The sequence below is a fragment of the Haemorhous mexicanus genome, chromosome 1 (assembly GCF_027477595.1).
Source record: "Haemorhous mexicanus isolate bHaeMex1 chromosome 1, bHaeMex1.pri, whole genome shotgun sequence".
Classification (NCBI taxonomy): Eukaryota; Metazoa; Chordata; class Aves; order Passeriformes; family Fringillidae; genus Haemorhous; species Haemorhous mexicanus.
Window position 1 is genome coordinate 19,141,430 of NC_082341.1, and position 8,484 is coordinate 19,149,913.

An 8,484-nucleotide genomic window follows, 5' to 3' on the forward strand; every position below is an offset into this window, starting at 1 on the left:
ACTCCAGCGTGCTCTATGAAATCAGTTGTCATTCTTTAATTTAATGTAAGTTAATGTAATTCTTGAATTTAATGTAAAAAGTGAAATGCTTACTGAATTTGGTATTATAAAGTCTTGTTTGCACTTAAACTCAGTATCAAACAACTCGGCTAGAGCTATGCTGACTTTTTATCCATCTCTTTCGTTTAAGGAATATTTAATTAAGCTATGTGAAATGGGACATCATCAGTGAAATGGATATCAGTTCTGAATTCTTGGACAAGATACTTATTCAAAATTGCTTTGATGGTCAGAACAAACAAACTCTGGATGAGTTACTGGATGACTAAATCAGTCATGCTCTGAAAGGTCATCTCTTGATTTTTTTACAATAGTTTTTGAGATACAGCCTCTCAGCAAAGAGTTCAGGGCTGTTAACATGAGTAGGGATTGATGAGTTCCTGTGCCATCCTTGGTGAGGGGCTTCAGCTTGGAGATACTTAAGACCTTGATTTGGCTTCAGCATTTCCTACCTGCTGTCAAGAAAATTTGAAGGGATGATATGTAGCACATATCTTTGACTCAGTACATCCTGTGTGGCTAAACACATCATGGGTCATATTTAAATCATGTTTTGTGGAATGGGTGGGAGAATGCTCATGTTGGCCTTGAACAGATAGGAAATCCTCAAGCAGAGATGGGATGCCTGGAAAAGGTGAGGGCCAAATCCTAATGTTGTTCCACCTTTGTTAAGGGCTTGGTTCTCCTCACAAAACTCTGAGGAAGTAACGTTTTGCCACTGATGTGCTGGTGTTTATGTCACCTCTACTGCATAAGCATGTCTCAAGTCCAAACCTTCTCAGGGCAAGTCACTCTGGTTGAGTGGCCTTGAGGGCATCTTCTGCAAAATGTGCAGCTCACTCAGCCTTGCCATTCAGCATGGGCTCAATACCTGCAGATTTCTGAGCCCTCCTCTTTTTTTTTTTTTTAAATTTAATGTAAGTTCTGTTGTTCTTTCTACTTTAATGCATATTTTGTCTCAAGCATTGGAGCAGCAGCCGTGGCAGGAGGGACACAGGGGTATGTTACCTTGGAGGTGGGAGTGCAGCAATGGAGGTGGTGTAGCCAGTGTACAGGAGGGAATACAGACCCAGGGGAGGCAGGAGGAGCTGCTGTGCCAGAGGCACCCCAGAGGTACCAGGGCTGTGATGGATTGCATTAGCTGGGAGCTGAGCCCTGCCACTTACTCCTGCACATGGCCCATAGGCAGGGGCAGTTGATATTCAAGCACTGTTTCTCCTAGGTGGATATACGAGCACCTGCAGTGAATATTTTTCACACTCTCCAGTCCAACCACAAAGCCTGGAGGAATGGAAGAAACATTCCTGAATTCAGGGGTTTTTCTTCAAATCAAATTATGCTCAAAAGCATGTTTTGCCTCCGTTGGCCAACAATTTTCCAAGTGTGGTATGTTTTTGTCATGAAAACCAGCCTTCATAGTTTACTTTCTTGTTGCAGGGCAGAACAAGCTTCTCATGTTTCTTTTTTTACCTGGGCAATTTTCTGCTGTGATGAGAGCAAAGGTTACTTTGCGTGGTGAAGACATTCAGGAACTACCGCTGGCCACAGTAATTTGCTGCAATCCTACTGATATACATATGATTGATAGCTATGAACCTGTTCCAAATTTTTCTAAATCTCTCTACATTTTTAGAAGAAAAACTTCCAATAGCTGAGATAGAGATATACAGTAATATCTCTTTTTTTTTTTCTGTCATACACTGAAAAAGAAGTTGAGCAGAACACCTGCACGTGAGGTTTTAATATAGCCCTTCAGAGCTGGGTGAACTGTAGTTGATTAGCAAGAGAAAAGGCAGTCATGTAAAACTGGCACAAGGGGGCAGGTGTGCACCGCTGAAAATTCTTCATAGTTTGTGTTTATGAGTGATCACAATTAGCTGCAGGACACAGAATGGTAACTGTCTTGTTATGGGCATAAACGGCTATTTTAATTGTGTTGTAAGAAATATTGTGCTGTATATCTAATTAGAATGAAACCTCGCATTTCTACATAAAATCAAAAGGGCTTAACAAAATAAATGGTTTGCAAAATTTGATTTCCAGTGTGGATCAATAGCAGAGACAACTAGGGAATAAAGATGTGTTTCACTAATTCTTTTTACTGGATCAGATGAGATGAGCCATTCAATTATCATAATTCAAGACTTGAAATTTGCACATATTGGGACCATATTGTTGTTATGCTTAAAGGTGTCCTAGTACTCAAAATTTTGGATGTGCTCCCTGAACAGTGGTAATTACTGTGGTGGTGCATATGGTAGAGTCTTAGGAGTTCATAGAGTTAAAAGTGTGTACAAAATGCTAGATATGACTGCACAAAGAAAGCCAGTGCAGGAGGCACAGTCAAAGAAGAGCTGCAGTAAGAGATGCTGTAGCAGCAGAAGTTTCATTATGCTCTTAAGACAAACTAATTTGCTGTAGAGACAACTACTTATGCAGTGACAGCATTTTCTTCCCCAAACCTCTCCCTGCAGTGACATAGTCTGCATCTTCATTACTTGATCTGTTCCACATTTCATCCACAGTGAAGTAATATTTTTTTATAATTTTGTTAATATTAAAAAACAAAACTCAAGTGCTAGAGGTAAAAGCAGTAAATTTATTAAATGTGATTCCATTAAAATTACTTTCTATTGCTGTCTGGACTTGGACTAACATAGGTTTTGTTGTTCCAGCAGTGCCAACTTCATAACTGTCTTCTATTTAGAGATGTCCAAACTTTTTCAATACACAAGACTTGGAGATGAAGCTTTGCAAGAATAAGTGTTTCAGGAGACCTTCACTGTGGCTCAGCTGAAATGAATGGAATTAGTATAAGAAAATAAGCTATTAACACATATACATGTATAGAGTAGGAATTTGCAGTTTTGTGTAGTCTGTGAGACTTTATTTTTCTGTGGAAGAAAAAGACACTCAATACTGTTTAAAATCTGACTGTTTTATTGTTGTAATACCATTGTGTCAGTATATGATTAATACTTGCCTCAAAGCAGTGGGGGCTCAGTTCAGCTGCAGACAATGCAAGGTTGAGGAGCTGATGCTTCCCTGCTGCCTTTCATATATCCAGGCACATTTCTCGCCTCAGCTGGATTGCTCCAGGTCAAAAATGAGGATGTTTCTTTCCAAACTGTTGACATCTGACTGTCAAGAGTCATCCCTGACTGATGTTCCCTAAATGTTTAATTTCTTCATTTTACCTACCTGTATTGTGGACATGGCAAAGCAGTTCCTTTGCTTTTATATATATATGCTTTCTGCACGAGCATAGCTTGAGTCTCTTCCACAGCTGCCACATGCATTATTTTCTTAAAAATGTATTCATTCATATACCAGTTGCAAATTAGAGTTCTTTGAATTTACTCCATTTTCTCTTTGTTTCTCTTGTTCTCTGAATTGTGTGCAAAGATCAAGAAAGCTTCAGCAGAGGCAGTGAAAGGGGGACAATCCACTTATGCAGGGCTAGCTCAGGTCCATGACTGCTGTGAAAAGAAGAGCCTGGGCAACATCTCCTCCATCAGGCACTACCAAGACTTGGCATTTGCTCCTCTTGGGCCTCTGTAGGAAACCTGCTACTCACAGCTCCCTGATGATGCTCAGGGCATTTGGGATGACATTGTGCTCAAACCCAGGCCAGTGTGGAGGTCTAGATGTGGCTGTGTGGTGTCACCTCTCTCAGTAGAACCAAAGAATGGCTCTAGACTTTGGGAATAGGCCTCTTCCTCCCCACTTTCTGTGTAGCACCATGCAGGCTCCTCTCCTTTATTTTAGAGTGGTCACTGGGTGGTTAGTGACCATGAATGCCCTTTTCCAAGCTTTGAATGTAGGTACTACAATTACTTACAAGAAATCGCCACAGCCTTGAATTTTTAAAAGTAATTGCTTGTGGTTTATTAAATTCCTTAGTTATGTCCCTAGCTCTTTAACCTGAATATTGCTGGAATACACTTTTTAACATTTTTTCTCTACATTCTTTTTACAGCCATAATAACCATTTATTCCTATATAATTTTATTAGTAAGTGTTCCAAAGCTGCTTCTGTACTTGTTTCCCTCCACAGACAACCATTTACCTAATGAATTCTGACTATAGAACTGCTGGGTTCTTCTACTCTCTTTTGTGAATATAATAAAGAAGTGAGCAGAAGGTATGAGAGCTTAATTCCAGATTTTTAATTTTGTTTATAGTGAGGTCATTGACAAGATGTTATAGAGACACTATGATTAAAATACAAAAATGTATTACTGAAAGCAAGAAGACTGGGCACCTAAATAAAGCTATTAAGCATGTCATAATCTTTTAAATGCCTGTTACCTCCTGTGTAAGCCTGGAATAAAAGTGTTTTGCTGTAGGATCCAATCCCACAGGAAATGTGTTAACATTACAAAAAGAATCTTAAACTTTTTATAGTATTTACACATTATGATCCAGACCACAGCCAAGTAATTTGATGAAGACTTGATTTATTGTCTGTGAAGAAGAAGTGGCTGTCATTGAACCAATTTCCCTGCTTCATCTTTTACCTCTAGTTGGTTTTATTTCTCAGATTTTTGTTGTCGCTGTGTGTTAACCTACATTTGACAAGACAGCTAATTTCAGCCAGATTGATTATCTCTGTCTTGACATATTGTACAAGTTATTTCTGACCTCAGTCCTCAGAAAACATGGAAAAATGCAATTTCCTAAATTTTAGTGACAGATTTCTGATAAGCATTACTGTATTTACTGAATGTTTGTAAAGTACCAAATTATGTTCCACTAATGACTGTTTAATGCTGAAGTTCAGCACATCTCACAGCTGGGCATTAGCTAATGAACACAAGATGGTCTATATATAATAGCTGTTTATCCTCTCAAGAAAAAAAATCCCAAGTTTTATCCCAGAAAGCCTGGGTGAAGCTTTTAAGCCAGACAGTTTTACAGACATGTTGTCATTCCTCAAATTAAGAATATTTCTCCACTGCCTGTCCATGCTCTAGGAACTATGAATGGTGACTCAGTAAAGAACCACCTTCTGTGGCTGGGTTGTTCAAAGGCCCCTACACAGAGCAATACTCTGCCATGCATAAAACCAGGTCATTGAAATTTTGCACATGCTCTTAAAGTACATTTTAGAACAGGAGGAATATTGTTCCTTGTATCCTGACCAAGTTTGTGTTGGTATCATTCTTTTCTTTTTCAGAATTCAAATTATTTTCTATTTCCATAATAATTTACTACTTTCAATGGAGAGGACACCAATTTAGTTGGTATACAATTATGAAATGCTAGGTAGGGTCCAGGCTGTGGCACAGACCACCTCTTTCTGGTATGGAGTTGGGCTGTTGAGGTCCTTATTACACTGGAATTACTGCTGCTTCTCAAGAGAGCTTGTTGGCATATTTTCTTAAACTACAAGTAATTCTTTGAGATTTTTCTGAGTTTTGCTTAAGTCGTTACTTCTGATGGAGTTATGCTATTAGAAGTTTGTACATGCAGTGACTAAGAAATGTCTGGATGAAACAATATTGGATTCTCCAGTGAAAACTTGCACATTTATTTCCTGAAGATTTTAGTGACTATTTCTCCTGTTTTTTTTTTTTTTTTTTTTTTTTTTTTTTTTTTTTTTTTTTTTTTTTACGTCTGTGCTTTGAAAGGCTCTTCCTGAGCAGACAGGTGATCTGCTCAGTCAGCCCCAGCTTAAAGCTCTGAGAGAAGTGACAGGCAGAAGGAGGAAAACAGGACAACAGAACATGTATCTGTCTTGCACAGATGAGAAGTGCTAGTGATGTTTTTTCCTTCTTTTGCCAGATCTTCAAGCATGGCCTGTCAAATAATTTAAGGGAATTCATTCTGTAACTCTGTGAGGCAGAATTCAGTGAGGATGTGACAGGTGTTTTGAGGTTTCACCACAAAGCTCGTAGTTCACCTCTTGCTTTCCTGACTGAAAATATCATCACTGCCTGTCGGGGTTTAGGAACAGCAGTCTGCAGTTTAGTTCCCCCCATTCCCACCCCTTTTTCCTAAGACTCTCCCAAACCAGATATTTCTTGCTCCCTCCCCTCTCTCGCCTCAGGATGGGATTGAGAATCGGAGGCAAAAAAAAGGTTTAAAAAGATGGATTGAGATAAAAACTGTTTACTGGAAACAGCAATGAGATACAAACTCAGACAGTAACAGTAGCAATAATAGAAGTATACAAAAAGAGGGTGGTTTACATGCAGAAAAACCTCACTGGCTGACCTGACCTGGTGCATGCTGAGACATAGAGTAATGGTGAATGGACCCCCATGCCAGCTGCTTTTTCCTGGCCATAAACCAGTCCCACCTTCTCTGAAGTGAAGCAGCTTTTCTGCTGCCCCTGGTGGTATGGACAAACAGCCCAGACATGCCCCAAAGGCTCCAGGCTCACCTCCCACAGCTGCTGCCAAAACATTAATTCTGTCCTGGCTGAAAACCAGAATAGTGCCAAACAAGTGTCAGAGGTGGTGACTAGTTTCAGGCCCAGAACTAAAAAACATATTATGACCTGCAGATATTTCTTCCAGTTATTGATTCCAGATATTCAGTGCTTCATTTTGCTGAAATGAATGATACATTTACATTTCTACATTCTGACCAAGACCTTACCAATAGCACTATGCATCAGATGTCAAATACAGTGCCTACAACTGGCATTAAAAAAACCCCTATTTTATATATTGAGGTTCATGAATCCATAATTTCTGTCCTACATATAATAAAGAAGCTGTCCAAAATGAAACCAAAAGGAATGCCAAGAAGTAAAAGCAATGCCAGAATATGCTTGGATACCTTAAATCAGGAGCGTCTTAATATATCTTAGAAGTGATTTATGTCAAGTCCCTCCTTGAAGAAATACTGACAATGGGAAGAGAGTTTATAATTTATTAATAGTTTACTGTTGACTGAGTAGCTTCTCTTGGCAGTACATGTCATGGATGCAAAACAAATTCCTCAGTGACTAATATCTTCTAGCTCCCTTTTAAAATTATCAAGTGGTTATTTCATGATTGTCTCCTGGAAGAACATGATGGGATTAGGTTTTCACCTTTTACTTTCCTTAGGTTCTTGCTTCTACTAAGAGTTTGTATACAAGTCAGAGAAGCTTCTTACATTTGTATTAACTAGTAGAAGTTGGGACTTGACATTTTCCCTTTAAAATAAGTCTTAAGGTAAAGATTCTGCTTTAGTTGCTATTTAGAAGCTCTCAGTTTATGTATTACAATATATGTGTGTGTGTGTATGTACATCTACTGCTCACTGTTATAACAGATAAATTAAAAGCTAACTGGCACTTTGGTGCTTGGAATTTAATTTTGGATTTGTAGGACGAAGTGGAAAGCAGAGATAACTGCAGTTGTGTGGGTTGTTTACCTGAAATGGAACCACTGTTTTACCTGAAAAGAAATCAGCTCATTTGTTCTGCCCCATACCCACCTTATCCTGGCAGAAGTGTCTGTACAGCCATACAGTGAACCAAATTCAGCAAATCCACAGCATGACCACACGTTACCCCCAAACAAAATAAGTTAATTTTAACCTTTATCAATTCTCTGTCCCAGGTCTTTGCACAGCTGATGAATGCAAGCTGATACTCAGTAGCAGAGGTTAGCCAGGAAAGAGAAAAAGCTCTGTCAGAACTTACTAGTAGAAGATAAATTTCTGGGTAGGGAATCTTTCTTCAATAAGACTCTAGCATTGTTTTCATTGCTGTTTCTCAGAATGTAGCACAGGTTTTTTTAAAAATTATTGGTGTGTGGTGTTGTTTTTGTTTGTTTGGTGGGTTTTTTTTTTGTTTGTTTTTTGTTTTTTGGTACAAGGATTTTCCCTATCTCTAAGAGTATTTACAATTAAGAGCAATGAAGTTTCAGTCTTGGTAAAGAACTGTAATAGAAGCAGTAGTAAAAGCTAAATGTCCTACCTTACTAACAGCAGTTTAATTCCATCAAATATAGGCGCACAAGAAACTCTGGTATGGTGTTTCACTGCAGATGTCATGTTGCTGTCAAAGTACATTTGTCCAATGTAGCTGAGGTTTGAAACAAAACATAGGTGCTGATTCACATGCTGAGATAGCACTAGGAATTTTAAAGTCAAATTTTGTGTGAAAGTAGAAACATAACCATTAGAATTTGCATCCTTCTGGCAATGTTTTGAACTTGTTCTTACTCTATAAGCCAAGCAGCCTGCTGTTTTAAGAGTTTCCCAAGATTCTTAAGATAAAAAAGGGATGTATTGCCAGGAAATGTGCATAAGGTATTTTAAGCTAACTAGCCATGCAGCAGAAAATCATTCTGTACCATCAGTAAAAATCTGTATCTTGTTTTATGTAACCCTACAATATTAATGGGATAACATTAGATACATATATTTTAAAATAATTAACGTTTCATTTTATGTTAGTGCTTATTGCTTTCAATGTCTGTA